Source organism: Sitophilus oryzae, unplaced genomic scaffold, assembly GCF_002938485.1.
Source record: "Sitophilus oryzae breed Bouriz unplaced genomic scaffold, Soryzae_2.0 scaffold_2006_pilon_pilon, whole genome shotgun sequence".
NCBI lineage: Eukaryota > Metazoa > Arthropoda > Insecta > Coleoptera > Curculionidae > Sitophilus > Sitophilus oryzae.
In genome coordinates this window covers 1,615,340-1,636,029 of record NW_022146732.1, presented here as the reverse complement: position 1 = coordinate 1,636,029, position 20,690 = coordinate 1,615,340, and the positions used below count along the sequence as shown (strand labels likewise).

Sequence of the window (20,690 nt, the reverse complement as noted above, 5' to 3'; positions counted from 1 at the left end):
TGAGATGGCTTTTCTTGAGAAGCTGATACCTGCTTACGTATTAGGCAAACGGATTCAAATATAAATAGGGAAGCAAGAGTTAATATTCTTATTTTTTTAAAAAGTTCTGGCAATGAGTTCTGTGGTTAGTCCCAGTGAATATCGAACAGCTCTCTTCTGGAGCTTGAAAATGCGGTCAAATTGAGTCGCACAACACGTACTCCAGAATGGAAGGGCATATCTGAGGTGCGACTCGAAAAGTGCATAATAAACAGTTCTAGCCACTGACAAGTTAAGCTCCTTAGAAACAGACCTTAATGCAAATCAGGCAGAGCTCAGTTTTTTCGACAAAGCTTCGATATGTATGTCCCATTTCAGAGAATTGTCCAAAACAAGCCCTAAGAATTTCACAGATTTTACGACGCCAATGGTGATGTTGTTAAGTACAAAAGGCTGCAGCGAGTTTTTATACGACAAAGCTTTAGTTTTAGAAATGTTGAGACTCAGGAGGTTCGAATCTCACCAAGATTTAATGGTGATTAAGTCATTTGATATAATCCTTTGAAGTGCCGTGACGTCCTTGTTGCTCCAAGTGAAGCTAGTGTCGTCCGCAAAAAGACGTCTTAACATCGTATTATATCACACAAATAGAACCTAGTCAGGGCCGGCGGAAAGAAAATATTGAGACCGGGCGAGTACCCTATCTGACGCCCCCCCCCTCCTTACCAGTTATTATAATTCTCGAGTTCAGTTTTTTTGTCAAAAAAATGGCACACGTTCGAGAACGTTTCCATTATAATGGAGCAAATATTAAAAAAACTGAAAAAGCACGACAAGCGTTTCTTCCAGCTAAAAACGAATCCATTTATAACAAGGAATATAAAAAATACCTGCAATGGTTGGGATAGAAAAATATTGTAGCCGGGGATGGCGATGAAACTGTTCATTTGTAAATTTACTATAAAAGTCATATTATTATGGTTTGTTGGGAATTAATTTTAGGAGAGATATTTTTAAATCCACTTATAATCAGCTACAAATTAAACAAAGTTCAAGAACAATATCTGACAGAGTAACTGCGAACTAACAGCACCTTGAGCACCTACTTCATAATTCGGTCCTATACTTTAACTACAAACTAATACTACTATACTGCTACTTTAACAATAAAATTTTCACTTAAAGATACTTCAAAAACTTCTCTTCGTTCAATCTTAGTCTGCGATTGTTGTTTTTTCTACACCGGTCTCGAAAATGACTCACTCCTATAAATTTTTTATTTTTTTAGATAAAAAAACGAGTTTTGGTATGTTAGTATATGACATATATTAGGTTTGATTGACGTATTCAATGGTTTTTAGTCACTTCCTGTTTGACCGGAAATGACTAAAACTTTTGATTTTTAAATGCACCCTCGGTATATTTCTACTTTATTTCAAAAGAAAATTGACATTCTGAGTAGAATGGCATATCATATGTCAACTTTTGACATTTTCGTTTAAAAAATCGTATTTTAAATTTTAATCTATAGTGCCAGGGCTGTGTTAAAAATAAACAAATTATAGGGGGAGAAACTTCTGAGACGCACTCGGTATATAGAGCTTAAGAAATAGAATTCCAACTTCGGCAGTCTCGTTCTGGTATAAGTGATCTTTGAAAACATAACAGTATTTAATTGCAAGCAGTTGCATTATTTTTTATTATATTTTATTATTAAGAATTTAAGAAAATTTTCCTTTGTTTTTCACAAACAATTACATATTTAGTGCAGAATCAGTATTATGATCGGACAGTTTTCTCGGCTGCAAAATGAGGATCAGCCAATATTTGAGATGCATTTCTTTGTGAGAAATTTTTCTTTGTGTGATTCCTCTAATGAGAATATTTTGCGATTTTGCTACCATTTTCAGTGTATTACTACATATTCAATCCGGAACAATCAAAACCATCAAAAGATTGATATCTTTCCCACTACTAATTAATAAATTAATTTAATTAATGAGACAAACTTATCAGTTTTTTTATAATAAGGATATCGGGATCCTCTTCAGCTTCTTGCGAATGAATATTTGCCGCATATTACTTTAGAATATATCAGCCATTAATAACAAATAAAGGGTTTGGATAGTAGAAAAGGTGCAATTTTGGGCGGTCAGTCTAAAACTGTTAATTTTGCTGGCTCTTGACCCAAAACAGTTTGTTTAGAAATTTATAAAAACGAGAATTATAGAAAGAAGGATTATTTACAAAAAGTTGTTAGCTTTTGAGTTATAAAAATGCCACGAACAAATCCGATTTATATTTTTTTATTTAATTTTGTTTAATATTCTTCCACGAAAATGAATTCGCAAATCCCAGTTTCGGATAGAGCACTCAAAAAACATATAGAATAGAAGAAATCAAAACTACCCCAAAGCTTTTGTGCTAAGGATTTTTTGGGCATAATTTCAGTAAACTATAATAGGATACATCTAGGATATAGTATAGTGTTTATAATGTTTAGTCAGATATGTGGTGTGGTAATAGCTAATGTGCTAATGTGGAAATTGACAGTACCGATTAATTATTGAACTGGATATTCGTTACTCTTTGTTTAGATTACTGTTTTTAAATATTTTAGTTGCTGTCGTGGCGCCCCTCGTTTCAGGCGACCCGGGCAGCTGCCCGGGTCGCCCGACCCTTCCGCCGGCCCTGAACCTAGTACGCATAATAGTAGGTGTCGTCACTGGAAACTGCTCCACGGAGGCAAACCTCGTGAAATGGAAGATCTCCAACGACGACTACTGTAGAGAATGCGGAGAGGAAGAAGAAATCATAAAGCATCTGATTTGCCACTGTCCGGCACTAGAAAACCGACGCTTTAAAACTTTACAGCGCGGTTTTTTGGAGGATCTAGAGGAAGCAGCAGGATCCAACATCAGCGGCATCGGGAACTTTGTAAAGAGTCGAAAGTGCTTGAAGACAAAGAAAAAATGAGAGGAACGTTTGGTACTATAACAACAGGGCTATCACAATGGACCCAAAGCTTCCGAGTAAGGGACCAAACAGGATACCAAGCCCCAGCAACTTATTCTAACCTTTATCACAGAAATACATTGTTTTTTGTCATTTTTTGGATGTCATCTGTCGAAATCTTCTCTGACTTGTCGGGCAGACTCTGGTATAAGACGCGATTTTCACTATAACGTACCGTCACCGTCACGTCGAGCAATCGTCTCCACATAAAACATGAAGTAAATGGGAGATGGACGTTGCCACGACGGCGACGCGACCGCGACATTGACGGGTAGTGGGAATATGTTGATGTTAATAGTCATATAAATTGACCAACATGATCAACATGAAGAAAACACACACCTTAAAATTTTTAAATAAATTATTTGCCTTTTTTGGGCTTTTTTAAATTATAAATTAAAGTCTTCATCTGTCTGTTATATACGACGGAAAACAAAATGTTGTTATTTTGACATAAGCTTGAAACACCCTGGGGAATGGTTTTATAAAGAAAGGATCTCCATAATTTTTTTTGTTGGATATATTTGCTTTTAAAAAAGACAGTAACGATTTACAGCAATTTCAGCATTAAAAGCATGCTTTAGCTTTTGCTCCTCATCAATACACCAATGTGACTAAAAACCATTGAATACGTCAATCAAACCTAATATATGTCATATACTAACATACCAAAACTCGTTTTTTTATCTAAAAAAATAAAAAATTTATAGGAGTGAGTCATTTTCGAGACCGGTGTAGAAAAAACAACAATCGCAGACTAAGATTGAACGAAGAGAAGATTTTTGAAGTATCTTTAAGTGAAAATTTATTGTTAAAGTAGCAGTATAGTAGTATTAGTTTGTAGTTAAAGTATAGGACCGAATTATGAAGTAGGTGCTCAAGGTGCTGTTAGTTCGCAGTTACTCTGTCAGATATTGTTCTTGAACTTTGTTTAATTTGTAGCTGATTATAAGTGGATTTAAAAATATCTCTCCTAAAATTAATTCCCAACAAACCATAATAATATGACTTTTATAGTAAATTTACAAATGAACAGTTTCATCGCCATCCCCGGCTACAATATTTTTCTATCCCAACCATTGCAGGTATTTTTTATATTCCTTGTTATAAATGGATTCGTTTTTAGCTGGAAGAAACGCTTGTCGTGCTTTTTCAGTTTTTTTAATATTTGCTCCATTATAATGGAAACGTTCTCGAACGTGTGCCATTTTTTTGACAAAAAAACTGAACTCGATTGACAACAACCGTCAATGTATAAACAGGTCATTTAATACAGTAGTAACCTGGCAACAAACAAACAAAGTTCTTACCCGCAGCTTTAATACAAATACACCAGAATATTTAATGAATACAATATATTTTTGCCGTTTTAAAATGAGACAAAATATACTAAATACAGTAAGAAATAAAATTATCTATGTACCAAAGGAATTATAAAGTGTTAAAAACATCAGGCAATTATTGTTTCTATAGATAATTAAATTTTTTTGCAACATAAAAAACTTTTTTGACAATACTTTTACAATTTTAACTCACCAAAATATCCAACAATCCACTCGGACTCCCTCAGCTAACAGATTCTTCAATCCTCTTCACAAAAAGAAGACAAATTCAAGATCAATCAACACAAAGACTTCGGAAAAATCGCATAAATAAAAAACCCCGAAACTACTGTCTTTAAAAACTTATTCCCTTACTTCAACTACCACAAATCAACACTGAATCTAGTCGAACTATCAACCAATTAAATTTTCGGAAAAACCGCGGCACTTTTCTAAAGGCGCTTTTCAACCCGCCGACGATTTAAACCGAATGGAATTGCCGACATACGAGTTTCCATGGCGGTACGTACGTGCCTGAGACTACTACGCCTGCGCCCGATCGTATGTAGCGTAATAGCGTCGCGATCTCAGGCAAATACTGTGAGAGAATCGAAGGCATGCGCCTAATAACTATCTTTTTCTCCGTCCCAGGCTCGTAAGGCACGTATGTTTGTCTTTGTCCACGGTTCGGGACGGCCATTAAATCACACGGGCACATGTGTACGTGTAGTTTGTGAAGGGACGAAAGAAGAGACAGGAGATTCTTTTTCTTTGTTTAAAAAGGGACGGTGTGGTTGGTGAAAGACACAGTGGATTGAAAGAGATACATGGTATAATCAAGCTGGCTTCATAATTAAGGTTTTTACTAGAAGGGCATTTATATTTAAAATAAATTTTCTTTATCTAACAGCCACTACTTATACAGACATTACTCACATGTACGAGCACTAACAACTATATGTTGGGACAAGGCCATATTATGGATTTATTGCCCTGGTTTTCCAAAATGACTGAAAAATATATGTTTAATTTTTTAAATATAAACATAGCTATATATCCTAAACAACTTGACAATATTTTTATGAATTTGTAAATCAATCCATATTTACAGTAGCGGATTTTGTTCATAAAAGGACAAATTTGCTGACAACTAAATCTTGGGACAAGTATTTTTAAATAATTAATATCATATTAGGCGGCTTTGCTATAAACTTCACAAATGTCGCAAACTCTTTACTTCAGCATTAACAGCTTGTAAGTGACTCGATACTTTGAGTAGTGAGATTTACTGTAAGAAATTTTAATTTTCAATTTTGTTAATTTAATCCAAAGTAATGGTCCGTGGAAAAGCTACAAATCAAAAACTACGCGAAATTATCATTCGTCAATACAGTACGGGAAAAACAATTCGAAAAATTTCTGATGATTTCTGAAGTATTCCAAAAACCACGGTCTTTAATATAATAAAAAAAAATACGGCGAATCTGCCAACGTAGACGTTAGAGGTAAAAGTTCGGGAAGGCCAAAAGTTGTATCTCAGTGAGATTTACGAAATTTAGTTAAAATTTGCAAGTCTGCGAGAAGAAGTACTCTTGGCGAAGTAACAGTTAAATGGAATACTGTAACTGGTTTAAATATATCAAGAGAATGTTGCCGAAAATATATCCACAAATGCGGTCTGATGTTTTACAAGGTAAACTTTATTTTGTGTGGATAATCAATTACCTGAGGATTATTGATACAAATTCATATTTAGGCCAAGAAAAACCGCTACTGACAGAAATTCAAAAGAAAAATCGCTACACAAGAAATTTATTTTTTTCTTCCAGGTTCGGATCTAGGTGGATGAAATTTATATGTAGCAGTATACTAGAAGGTTCACTCTATGATATTTTGTATATATAAACTTGCGCGAATGTAAGCGTTTTTTTGAAAGTCATAATAAACATGTAGAAACTAGACTTTAAAAAATTGGAACATTTTTTTCAGGTTTGTTGTTGGTAAAAGACCTCTCATCACGGAAAAAAATGTTGGAATTGAACAACACAAGGAAACTTCTGAAAATAATAAATTTCATTGTATGAAATTTTTGTACAGATTTGGTAAATTAAGGAAACCATAACTTTAACCCGCCATAACTCCCCGACTAAGAGGTCAACTCAAGAAATATCTCACATGGTGGAGCTCTGGGATGTCCTTTATCCATCTATATAAAAAACTTGACGAATTAAATTTTTTGTTTTTTGGGCTAATGTCCCGCATTTCCCGATTTCGTTACACTGTGTGGCGTGGTGGGGTCCAGCGGACCCCAAGCACTATTTGAACCTCTGTAAAATGTTTACGTTTAATAAAAATGCGTTTTACTTTATTTTTGTGTCCGTTCTTATTAATTTGTTGAAAATTAATGAAATTGTTTGTTCACAAGTTTGAATATATTGTAAACAGTGTTAAAATAACAAGCTTTTTATAAAATCTCTTCATCATGTATTTTAAACTAAAAAAAAATTATTGGGGTCCGTCGGACCCCAGCACGCCATAAGCGTTACAAAAATTCACCACGCCAATTGAGGGTTAACATGTTTTACTTTCATCCACTCTTCAAACGCCTTGAATTCCCTATCATATACAACACCAGACTTTTCTGGCAGTATTTGTGCTGTAACCGCTTAATACCTGGTAATAATAACCAATAATTTCTTGCGGAAGATCTTCCTGAATAATTTTTCTTTAAAATCTGATTTGCTGGATTTTAATTTTTATTAGTTCTGTTTAAAAAAAGTATTAGAAAATAAAATAATTAAAATAAATAATTAAAATTATTTAAAAATAATTACTTTGATTTTTCTTTTTTAAGATGCAATATTTAATTAACATTTTATCGATATTTTCTGTTAAAAATTAGCCAAAAATCTAAAAAAAATTAACCGAATGAATGAAAAACGCACTTTAAATTATCAGTTTCACTTTCTATACAAATATTTTAAACGGCTTCGGTATGCAACACTCGTAAATATTTATTACAGACTTTTATTGATATTTGTTTAATAATAAAATTACTGGTTTATTATGAGCAGCAGACGTGTGTTCTCAAACACGTGCTTAAGAAGTAATAATCTGAGTTATAAACGGTTAGGAAGTGAATAAAATATTAATATTCCACGCCATGACAGAATTGAATATTTTAATTGCTATAATTATTGTTAATTTGTTTTTTTATGATAGAATATGACAAAAAGTGCACACAGAAGTGTATAATCTTATAATAGTGTCGGCGAAATAAAATATAATTTTATTAAATAGGTTTTTAAATAATTATTCAATAATTTTTTCGAACAGATTTTTTCGTGCAACTATGTGTTTATTTATAAAAAAAAGCATAAAAAATAATAAAGAATCAACTTATATTTTTGCAGGAGAGGTCTTCATGAACCCCATTTTTTGTTTTTAATATATATTATGAAGTGTGAATAACATCCTATTAGGTTATGATTTTTTTTCAATAATATTTGAATGTTTTAGTTCAGGAAATGAACGGATAAGTACATTTTCTGCTTGTTAATAACATGTAGTCTATATTTTATAAAGACACAAAATATAGAATATATAATAAAAATAAATATTAACAAAAAAAATTGTAAATAATATGAAATTTTTAAAAAATATACAGAAATTCAAATATAAATAAAAATATACGATGTTATTAAAAAGTTCTCAACTATCTAAATGATTAAGTTGAAAGTTGCAAGGTTTAACTTATCCGACGGAACATATCCATTGATATGATAGTGTGTAGCATTATTCTTAAACCATTCATTAAAATTTTGGTACTTTCAAATTTATTCCATATACATATTTAAGATATTTTTATTAAAAGAAGACTGTAGGTAAAAGTTTAAGAGCATCTACAAAAAGATTTGGTCACCCATACAATTATAACCACGCATACCGTTGCTTAACCTCGATAATTGATTACGTACTTTAACTAAAGACTATATTTTTTTAAATTTAATTAGAAATGTAGAGTTTTCAGATTATTCCCGGTGTTTGTAGTATAATATGGTATTTCTTGCCAAATTTCATAGTTCTAGGTCAAATAAAAATACTCTATAAATTTTGATTTCCTTGAGAGTGTCGAAATATACGTAGACATGAGTATATAACTTTACATTCAACTCAATAAGAAATAAAATGCTGTTCTATAAAGGATCTCCTATCCATTAAAAAAGATGTTATAAGTCATCCACTGAACGTGTTCTAGACTGTCTGCAAATTATTAGCAGACTTATAGTAATTCACTCTGCTCTCCAATGTGTAAAGTTATTACATCGGTGTTACAATGTGCTACTACTATATATCATACGTGTTAAAAATTCATTTTAGCACATTTTAATGAATATAATCAACAAAGATCTGTGGAAGTAATTTGTCAGGGAATTACATGTTTATAGAAAACGATTTTTACTTTTGTTTGTTTATGTTGGCGCAAAGAAAACAGTGGATTACTTTGAAAAATAAATTAGAAAAAATAGTGATGCTAATTAAAAAAGAGACTATTATTTATGGTTTTTGATATTTTGATTTATTAAAACTGCAAAAACATTTTATTTTTAAATTCATAATTGCGCTATGAATAGTGTACAGTGTCCCACTAAGAATAGCTTTCGGCTGTATCTCAGAAAGTATTAGTCGTAGGGCTTGCGGAAAAAAATATTTTTAACTAAAGAGACTATGAGAAATTGCTGGAAATTATTTTCAAGTTTGTAGAAGGAGCTGAGGGCGTAACTGCTGTGGAAAATAACAAAATGGTATTTTTAAGAAATTTTGCCTATAGATACGATGTACTATCAATAGTAGCTTCATAATATTCAGTAAATATAGGATCTTTTTGTAAGAACCATTTTCCCCTATCTGCTAAAATAAGTGGTGGGGAAAGGTTAGATCTCTTTTTATTTAAATGTTAATAACTCCGATGATTGGAATCCAACAAGTGAGAGCTCGTTTAAAAGAGCGTATCTTACTCTATATTACAATACATAAACAATAAAAATAAGCTTTTGAACGTAGACGCTAGAGGGCGCTGTCTTACAATTTAACAAACATTACGCGTTTTTTCAAAGCAATTAAATGCGATAGTATTTCTAATTTTAGCTGATACTAAAGAGTAATAAAAGCTTAAAAAGTCAGCGAAAACCGCATCTTGATATCTCTTTTCAAACCAAAGTTATTAGCAAAATTAAAATAAATACTAAAAAATAAGCCCTTAATTACCTTATTTTTCTAACACGGTATCACTAGCCCTCTTGATTATGACCATTCTAATAAAAAATAAGATAAAAAAGATTATTTTACTGAAGAAATAACTAGAATACTATAATACTAGGTGTATTAATATCTATAATAATTAAGATATCAATGACAATGAACAAGAAATGACGCCTCAGTGAATTCATGGTAGGCTTTGGAAAAAAGTTACTTTTAAAGGATAGTTTAAACATCAAAATAATATTATATCAACATTTTGATAGTTTCAGCAGCGTTATTTATCTTATGGTTGTTTTCTAAAAATTCCTTTCTTCAAAAAAGAAAAAATCGCTGCTAAGACTATCAAAATGTTGATCTAATAAAACGTTGACGTTTATACTATTACGTCAAAAACAACTTTTTTCCAAAGCCTACCATGGCTTCACTGAGGCGTCGTTTCTTATTCACTGTCATTGAGATCTTAATTATTTAATATTAATACATCTGGCATTATGATATTCTGGTATATTGTCTAAAACTTATTACTAAAACAAACCAAGGTAAAATACTGCAAATTACTGGACACAATATAGAATAAATAATATTCAAAACATTTCTATGAGTAAAACTATATTTGTTCTGAATATTTGGTATCTTTCCGTTAAATATTTGTCATTTGAATTCGATACCTTCTCACCAAAGAATCTTTACATATGTATATATATTCTCCTGCTTTCTTTTATTAATCCTTACACCAAACACCGTACACCATCATCTCCTTTAACGAAATTTGTTGTTGTTTGTCGATGTACTTAGTAAAAGAGAATGTACAAATTTTGTGGTAACAGGGTTCCCTCTCTATGTTCTTTGGGTGCACAAACTTTGGGTTCGGGTGATATAGAGACTAGTGGTGCTAAAATTTTCGGTCAATACACCGCAATGGGACGGTTACCTGTAAGTCTGTCAATAATATGAGGCGTGCGTGTGTTCCGCTTTTTTTCTCGCGCTGTTATACCGGTTTTTAGAAAAAAAAAACTGGCAAAATATTTTTTTATTATTTGCTGAGAGCTGGGAGGAACAAACAGACACAGTATTTACTAAAACACCTTGTTAACGCCATTCTATGATATGAAAGAATAAATAAAAGATAATATCAAGTCTAGAAATTACAAAATTTTCGTTTAACATTTTTATTCTTCAATTTATGTACATTGTGTATTATGATTATTGCTTAAAATTGAAGGAAGAATTGAAATATGCCATAATATACAGGGTGTTTCATTTAAAAAATATAAAGTTTGATGTGCCACAACTTTATGACCGACCCTGTATACTTAAATTTACTAGTAGCTAATAGGCATTTAAAAACTCATTACAACAGTATCACAGTTTCGGCAGAATGGCATCATTAAATGAAACTGAACATATCGAAATGACTTAAATCAAATTGTTAATATGTTCAAAAGTCAATAACTCGGAAACGGTTGGTTTGAGGTACATTGTGTGTATTACAATTTTTGCTTAGAATTGAAGGAAGAATTGAAATAAGCAATAATATACAGGGGGTTCTGTTTAAGAAAATGAAACTTTATGTGCCACGACTTTATGACCGACCCTGTATATATAAATTTATTACTCGCCAATAGACATTTAAAAACCCTATAATTTTTGTATTTAACTATTTGCCGTACCTTGTATATTTTACCTAATAATCGACCTTTTACCTAACCTCACGATACATAACAGCAACCCTGTATAAGAATAAAATTAGCGATGGGAACAATCGAATGAATTAGACTATCGAATGGTTACTGAATGAATGATTTCAACTATCGAATGGTTTTATTCGAATAAAATCATTCATTCATTTGTATACTAAAGCATATGTGACAACATCGCCGTGCGACTAAATGGTTATCGTTGAGCCACGACTATCGAATGCTTTTGATAAATGAAAAATGAAATTTAGTATTCGTTTGATTTTTGTGTGCGTCAGTGCATTATTAGTTCTTCCAAATTTTTATAACTTCACCTTATAAATACTGTACTATTTTTGCGTTTATTAAAATATTTAAAATATTAAAATAGTAGTTTTTTTTAATTGACGATTGTGTGCGTGTGCAGGTGTCAAAATTTTTCCGAAAATTTGTGTGATTTTCCGTAGCCCGATCTCTCAATTATTTTATTTTATATGGTATATATGGTCTATTTTTTAATGGGACATTTTGAGAAGTAGCAATTTTTAAGAGAGATGAGATGAACTAAGAATTAATTTAAAAAATACATATTTGTATTTTAGATGTTTTAATAATATGAATTAGTTGAATAACTAATCATATTTAAGTAATGTGGTTAAGTAAATGTGTGGTTATCGAACTCAAACTATGGGGTGAGAAAATAAAATTGAAAGTTTTACACGTGCCAATTTAAAAAAAAGTTAACGATGTTTGTATTTTGTTTATGCTAATTCTCTTACATGTAGTTTTTTGCAAAGAAATATTTCATTTATTTTTTAAAGTAAATGCCAGTAAAAGTAAATATTATTTTTAAATAGTAATATAAAGTACCTAATATAAATAATTTTGATTTCTAATTTTTTATTTATATTTTCCTTCCATTAATAATAATAATAAAAAAAAACACACACTGCATGCTTAGAAAATTAATAAATGTTTATATTTCATGATTTTAAAGTTTGTTGTTAATATAACAAATTAGTTCAGTAATTATTATTATTTAATAAACCAACGTTGCCACAAAAAAATTAAAGACTAATTTTGACATCTAATTTGTTGTTTATATTTTGCTACTACCTAAAAATGTTTATATTAAATTATTTTATATTTTGTTGTTAATAGGTATAACAAATTTTTACTGTTATTATTATTTTTATTAAACCAGTCTTTGCATAAAAACATTAAAAATAATTTTCCTACATCCAAAATAACAAGTATTATTGCAGTGTAACAACAGAATATTAATAAAAATAATGCAAAATATATAGACATACTATCCCTAACTAACTAAAGCCAAACAATAATATTCTTTACTAATATCAACTAATACCAATATATGGCAACAGCGCCCTTCATAATGTATTTTCTGTGTAAATACTAGCACCTCAATAAAAAAAAATAATGTGTCCTTATCTTTATATGACTCCGCAAAAAATCAAAGATGCCGGCTTCTTTCATAGCATTGCCACCGACCGCTGTCGGGTTTCTCGGAAAGAAACCTACATCGCCGGGCGACAACTAAAATCCAGTTAATATTTTATTATAATCGATCCTGACGAATAAATGAATTTCATAAATGAATGAATTTTATAAATGAATGGTTTTTGCTGCCGAATTACTAGAATACAATATTTCAAGATAGATGACGCATCTATTCGATAATTTTTATTCGAATAGTTTTCAACGAATGTTTTTTTACTAGCTATCGAATTATTCGAATGAATTGCAACTATCGAATGTTTTGATAGTATTCATTCGATAGTTCCCACTACTAAATAAAATGTTAATTTAAAGGTCTGTGTCTCACTAGCTGGTGTGTCACATTCTTGAATTTTTACTCCCAGCACGCGTAAAGAAGTTTTACTTTTTCTAAAAAGATTAATTAATTAATATTTATTTACTATATAAAAATAAATGCTGTAAAAAAACTATAAATGCACTTAGTTAAAAACAAAACCTAATTGGTGTTTTCGATAATCTGAGCTTTGAAACGGAAAAACACACGATTTTAATTTGTTTACTCTTCATTTTCGTGTTGATTTTTCACAATTCCGTTAAAACTTAACTCATTCAAAGGCAAACAATGAACGCTTCGACACGTTTTGGGCATGGTTTACAGTTTGGGCTTTTCACCGTTTGTTTCTTTTTCGTTTATTTTTCTATTCCTGTCGGCGTAACACGATATTTTTTCTGTTTATTAATTAACCGATGCATTAAAGGCTGTTTAGCTGATGATTTGTCTCTAAAATATATCTGATTCTCCGATACATAATTATAAAATATGAGATATAATTTTTTTTTCAAACGTCACAAAAGTATTAATTTTTGCGACGTTATTGACAATATAAAAAAGTCATTTTAACGCATAGGCATAAAAGTAATACACTTTTACGCCTAAGCACAAAAGTACGAAAATATATTATTAAACTGACATTAAGTGTCAAATTCAACGAGCGTTAGCATAGTTTCTTGATATATAATTACTTACTTTTAAATATTTTTATATTATTTGGACGGTTTGAAATTGTTTAAAAAATTATTTGTGGCGTTTGAAAAAAAATAGCATGTTCTATTCGGAGTAAAAATGACTTTTTTTGCCTCGGCTGTATGTCAAACGTACAGCATCGCCGCAAAAAGTATCATTTTTACTCCTAATAAAACAATATACTATTTCTTTAACACATTTTTTTTTTTTTGTTTATTGCTTGCGACGACGCGCGACGGAAAGAGATATCCTTCCAGAAAAGTTAAGCATTTGTTGTCGCATAGGCAAATTTGTTTTACTAGTAAAAAGTCTGTGACAAACTGGATTCCGTTTGGATTCAACACAGTGGTGTTTCACATTTTTTAAATTTAATTTTCTCTGATTGCCGCATTTAAATTGCAGTGTTAAAATTACATAAAATCTTCAAAGAATACCTAATTTTCAAACAATTGCTCTATTCTATACACACCTGGATATTAAAATTAGGCAGTAAAAGAATAAGATCTATATTAGAAAAGACATTGTCACGTAAAAGTGAATGTATTATTTTTATAATACTATTAGAAAATATCGTAATTCTTTATAAATTCACTCAATTCTCCATACTACCGTAATATAAGTAATAACTAGAAAGTTAACTAACACATTGCAACAATAACTTTATATAATATCTAGGTAATAATGAAAATTATCAAAATGAATGCAGCATTGTGCATATTACATTTAAAACTATACCGGAAACCAGTATAATTGTTCCAGTTTCAAACCAAGTAAGTGTTTATTGTAATATATACTTCAAAATATATAAAACAAACCTAGAGTTCACAACTGAAAAAGGAGAACGACAAGGAGACAAGGAGATATCCTCAACGCTATTTAAGCCTACAGCAACGCTAGAAGTCTTCTGTCAACTGGACTTGACCAACAAAGGATAATAGCGAGCAATTTGTTACAAAACGATATGAATTCTATACCACTGTAATCACAAAACTTCAATCTATTTCCGTATAGTAACGGAATTTTAAATTATGTCTTTATTTTCGAGAAAATTTATTCCAAACACAAGGAATATTTTGTTGATGTTTGACTATCAAAATCTTAAAAATAAAGAAGTTGTCTAAAAATGTACTTCAATACGGATATAGTATGATCCTTTATCTTTAATTTCCTTCTTCATTTGTGTTAAAATACCTAGCCAGTTTTACATAAAACGTTAAATACCGAACGCTTATTTTGCTACTTTTTCGTACTAGATAGTGAAACGGACCCTTAACGGTGTTTCCTGCATAGTACGAAATAAAACGAACGAACAAGAAACAAAAACCTGGTATATTTTTCCCTTTAAATCAAATCCTAGTTAGTTTTCCAAAACAAATAAAAGGAACTGCGTGCTGCGGCGTTAAGTTGGGCATGAACCGAATTAGTGAGAGAGCGCTAGCACGCAACGCGCTAGCCACAGAGGAAATAAAACCGCGGCAATCGTAAAATGTGATTAGATTAGGGCCGGTTCATTAAAAACGTAATTTATTGTTGTGCGGGACGCGGCAGAAATATAAAGGATTTTACAGAGGTCACGTTTCTGTTTCAAATTATATTTCTGAGGGGATAAAAAAAATTTAATAACCGAAATCATAAACTTTTTTGCTGAGAAGTAGCAAAAATTTGCTGTTTTTACCAAGGGTACTTGGGATGTAAAAATATACTGCTGGTTTATAATGATTAGAGAAAGTAAACTAACTGAAATGCCACACTGAGATAAATTCTTATATTTTTGCTATTTTTAGTCCTATTTCATGAATTTTTTAGCAAACTGTATATAATTATATTAACTTTAATTCGTAAACCAAGTTTAATATAAATTTTAGTATTTGGCATATTATACAGGGTTAATCGGGGTGTTGTTTTTTTACCCTAACTTTAAAACACCCTGTGCAATAATTTCGTGTGTAAATTTTCCTGAAATATAATTTTACGATCAGAACCATGACTCTTGAGCATTTTGTTTTTTGTTTCATGTCAATACATGCTTTGGTTAATTTTTAAGAGCGAAATGAACTGATCACGATCAATTTGCAATTTTTTCAATTATCATTACTTTTTGATGTAATTTTTTAATATGACGAGATGGTTTTGATGATTTTTACTCTATACTAAATTAAAAAAAAAACGTTAAAGACTAACGATACAGTCTTGGTTTTAATAAACATTAATAACGATAAGAGAACTAACGATGTTAAAGAAAACATCTGTAATACTCAAGTATATATATATATATATATATATATATATATATATATATATATATATATATATATATATATATATATATATATATATATATATATATATATATATATATATATATATATATATATATATATATATATATATATATATATATATATATATATATATATATATATATATATATATATATATATATATATATATATATATATATCTTGGTTTTATATATATATATAAATATATATATATATATATAACGATGTATATATATATATATATATATATATATATATATATATATATATATATATATATATATATAGTCTTGGTTTTAATAAACATTAATAACGATAAAGAGAACTAACGATGTTAAAGAAAACATTATATATATATATATATATATATATATATATATATATATATATATATATATATATATATATATATATATATATATATATATATATGACCTTTTACCCTCCTGCCAAGCATTTGCCAAACGTCGAACATGATGGACAGTTCATTGTTGTATATAGTACACGCAATAATCAAGTTTATAATAAAAATTTCAAATATGTACTCCATTGATTTCTTATCAAAAAATATGAAAAAAAATCCTATAAACATGGGTATGGAAATGCATAGTTTTAGAGTTAAAGGATTTTAAAACTTTTAAAAATTAGGTCTTTTGTGATTATTAATTTTATTAATTGTGATTAATAAAATTACGTTTATCTCATCAAGGAGGCCGAATTCGACAAAATATCAAGACATAACATTTAATTGCCATTAAAGAGACCACACAATTCTGGTATCAAAAGAAAAAAGACAGTGGTGCACATGTTTTTTTTAAAATATTCCAGTGATAACCCATATGCACGTCACTGATGAATTAATCGACACTATTTTAGCACTTGTAGTACCTTTTATCCTCAAAATTTCATTCGAATCACTAAAAGTACTTGGAAGAAAATCATAATAAATCGAAAAAATATTAAGACTTTAACACCCTGTAGCACCCGAAACAAAGCAGAATCGGACCTATGTTGATATGAAAAATAAATCTCATTTTTACGTGAGGAATCTCCCCACGAGAGATGGCACATGTTTTTTTAAACACCTTGTATAATCCCCCCTAAACCCCGCCAAGTTGTTAAAAAAAACACCCTCTTCTCATCGCTATCCTTATTTATTCAACGCTCCCTTCTCCTGTATGCGGGCATTTCATCAGGTCGGCCATGGAGGCACCCCACAGAGAAGGAAAGCGAGGCACAATAGCGAGCTCGTACATCATTTTGACAGCGGCCGGTGGATTAGCTTCGGTTTGGACCAATGGGAACGTAGCGGAGGGTATCGATCGCGGCGGTGCCGCTAGCAGACTCCCCCGTGAATTCTCTCTCTGCAAGTTTAAGCCCCATCGGCAATGTTGCCAAGACTAGCCTGATTTACCTACATGGACCCCCAAAATAGAATATCCCGCCAGAAACACAAAAAGGTATTAACCCTAGAATAACATTCTTAGATTAAATGGTACCCGGTGGCGTGAGGTACCGCTCTCGTCTACCAATCTAAAGGTTGTAGGTTCAAATCCTACAGCCGGCAGTTCATCAACCGACTATTTTTAATAAATGAGTACTTGGGATTCACAATCCTGGGGTAATAATAGTTGGTTGCAATTCCAAAATAGCAAGCAATCTCTAAAAGAGTTTGCAGGCATATTATCAGTCGATATCAATCATAACTAGCAATGATAAAAAATATCAAAAATTCGATATATTTTAATAATTTATTTGTAGTAAATGATTCTTTAAAATCATTGTCGACAACTAATATCTTACATCGTGCTGATTTTTTTTGACTCACGAATATGGCAACGCTGTTTTGTGAAACGAGGAAAACTCCAACACTAGGGGGAGTTGTATAATTTCTCGTAAATTTAGGGAAAAAACTGTTTGAATATTGCAGGTGAATTGGTGTTAGAGGCCCTCAAAGACGCTGATAATTTGTTTAGGGAGTTGCTAAAGATATAAAAGGAATATTTAAAGTGTTTTTTAGTTAAAAGGTCTATGGAGGAAATGTGAAGAGATAAATTTGAAACTGCCTTTGGGGATATTAAATTTAAATTTGTCTTTTATTATTTTTACTTCTTTTTATAATATCATTTCAAATTTCTTTTTAATTGTACCTATATTTAGGTTTAACCCATTTCAAAAAAAAATAATATACAGGGTGGTCCGAACTGTATTCCGGAAACTTTGGCAGCATATTCTGCACATAAAAATAAGTAAAAAAGTTCGTATAAATATAATATGTCCTAAAATGCATAGTTTCGGAGATACAGAGTGTAGAAGTTTCATTTTTATTTCGATTTTTTCCAAATACTTCATGAAGTAAAATCAATATTTGGATGAAAATTGGTGTGTGGGAGTTTTTTGACATGAGAAATTTGATTTTGATGTCATTATGACTCCTACTTGTAGATGGGCGCCACCTACATATTTTTTAACTGGTTTGAAGAGTAATAACTTTTCGTCCGCACCTGTATAAAACTACTGAGTAAAAAAATATACATTCACGACGTTTTTTACGTAAAAAAGCTCTCTTAGTAAAAATCGCTGCGAGTAATGGTTCTCGAGATATTTGGAATCGAAATTAATAATGAAACTTCTACACCCTGTATCTCCAAAACTAAGCATTTTAGGACATACATTTATACGAACTTTTTTGCTTATTTTTATCTGCAGAATATGCTGCCGAAGTTTCCGGAATACAATTTGAACCACCCTGCATACAATATACTATGCGACAAATAAGGATTTGTATCTCTTTAAAATTAAAAAAAAATACTAAAACATATCCAAACACTCCCTATAACTTATGCGGTCATCTATAGCTCTTTTAATATCTGACAAGAAATTAGAAGAAATAAAGACAGATTAAAATAGAATAAAATATCTTTAAATTTACAGAGAAATAGAAATCATTTTGAAAGCCAACACAAAAATTTAAATTTCTTGATTGACAAGTACAATAAAAATCTTGTTTTATAACCATCTGTGAATTCTATCTTTAGTTTTAAGTTTGGAGATATATAAAACACAAAATAAAATAGTTTAGAAAAGTCAAAAGTCAGTCAAAACCTTCCCTGGGCAGTTTCACAGACTTTAGAAGAGTATTATACCAGAATAATTTTATACAAAATTCAATGAATATCAAGATGGAGAATAAAATTTAAATAATATCTGCGTTAGATAAAGACACTTCTTAACAACAATAAAATATTCATAAGTAACATAACAACCGTGAGACATATTAAATACATGAAAAAATACACCTAAAGGAAGCCGAATTAAATTCATTATACATGGGCAAAACTAAGTCGTAAAAACGGCGATTTGCTTCTCCAAAGAAAGCAGCAGCTATATATACAGAAAAGTACAGAGTATGGCCGACGCAACAGTGATTTACAAGTGAATAAGGAGGGGACCTTTAGGAAATTTACTGCTTAAAAAATGAGGGGTGCTCGACCAAATGAGTACTAAATCATAATGGTTACAGTGTTACTCTCTTTGAAGGTACCCGAAATGCAAATTATGTTCATGTACAGATGTTGCTCGTATGAAAAAAAATGTTTAAATGTCGTGAACAAATTTAAGAGCTGTTAAATGTTTAATAAAAGAGACGTTACTATTCTTGGCTTTGTTTGATTTATTGTTTTGTCAGAAAGAAAGGGTTAAATAAAGAAGTAACTAGTTTATACGTTTTTTTTCCATAGCAACTGTTAAAATTACCTTATATCTATCAAAAATAGTACTTTAACAACGAGGATAAGTTAAAAACTTTATTTCTTCTCGCACGTTTTTTAATTGTTTCCATTTTTGAAAATTTTTGTATTCCTTTTCAACAGTTATTCGGGATTTAAATGGAAGTAGTTTGGATATGACGTTTGCCGCCTCAGCCTGAATATCTGTTGGTAATTTACTTATTTCGTTTTGAGCCATTTCTGGTTCCAATTCAATCAGCAATCGACACGAAAAAGAATTGAAAAATATTGACTCAAAACTGACAACTAAAGAGACAGCTTTATTTATTTGTCAAATTACGTAGAAACCAACGCCAACCCAGCACAATATTTTTCTACTCGTAATAAATTCCTTGAAATAATAATTTCTGAATATTTTTTAAAACGTAACTCGCTATGAAAAAAAATATTGTTTTATATACGACCATAAATTGCATTATCGTCTTGTATAAAAAATAACTATTTATTTATATCAAAAAAAACTTTTCGTCAGAGATTGGAAACTAATACACAAAAACTTAAAGTCAATAAATTCTGAAATCTATTGATTATTCCATTTGAATAATTTAATAACTTCTAGGTTTGTAAAATTAGACTATCAAAACTAAAGAAATAATTCACAGATGGCTATAAAACAAGACCTTTATAGTGTTTGTCAAGCAAGAAATTTAAATTTTTGTGTTGCCTTTCAAAATACATTAATCTGTTTTTATTTCTTCTGATTTCTAGTTAGAAATTGTGTTAAAATGGCTTTAGACGACCATATAAGTTAATTACCTCTTTAGAGAATTTTGTGATCAAGTAATAATTATTAATTTATTGTTTGATTTCATGTGACGCCATTTTTGAAGAACATCAGTGCC

General features: G+C 30.5%; 1 protein-coding gene across 1 annotated transcript in view; it reads right to left on the bottom strand.

The window, feature by feature from the left end:
* LOC115883868 (homeobox protein abdominal-B) overlaps window positions 1-4,785 on the bottom strand; it is a 249,361-nt gene extending 244,576 nt beyond the window's left edge. Inside the window, exon 1 of the mRNA XM_030902282.1 lies at window positions 4,531-4,785. The gene's annotated coding sequence lies outside the window, so the exon portion shown is untranslated. The remainder of the gene's footprint in view (window positions 1-4,530) is intronic.
* Window positions 4,786-20,690: the final 15,905 nt, after the last annotated feature.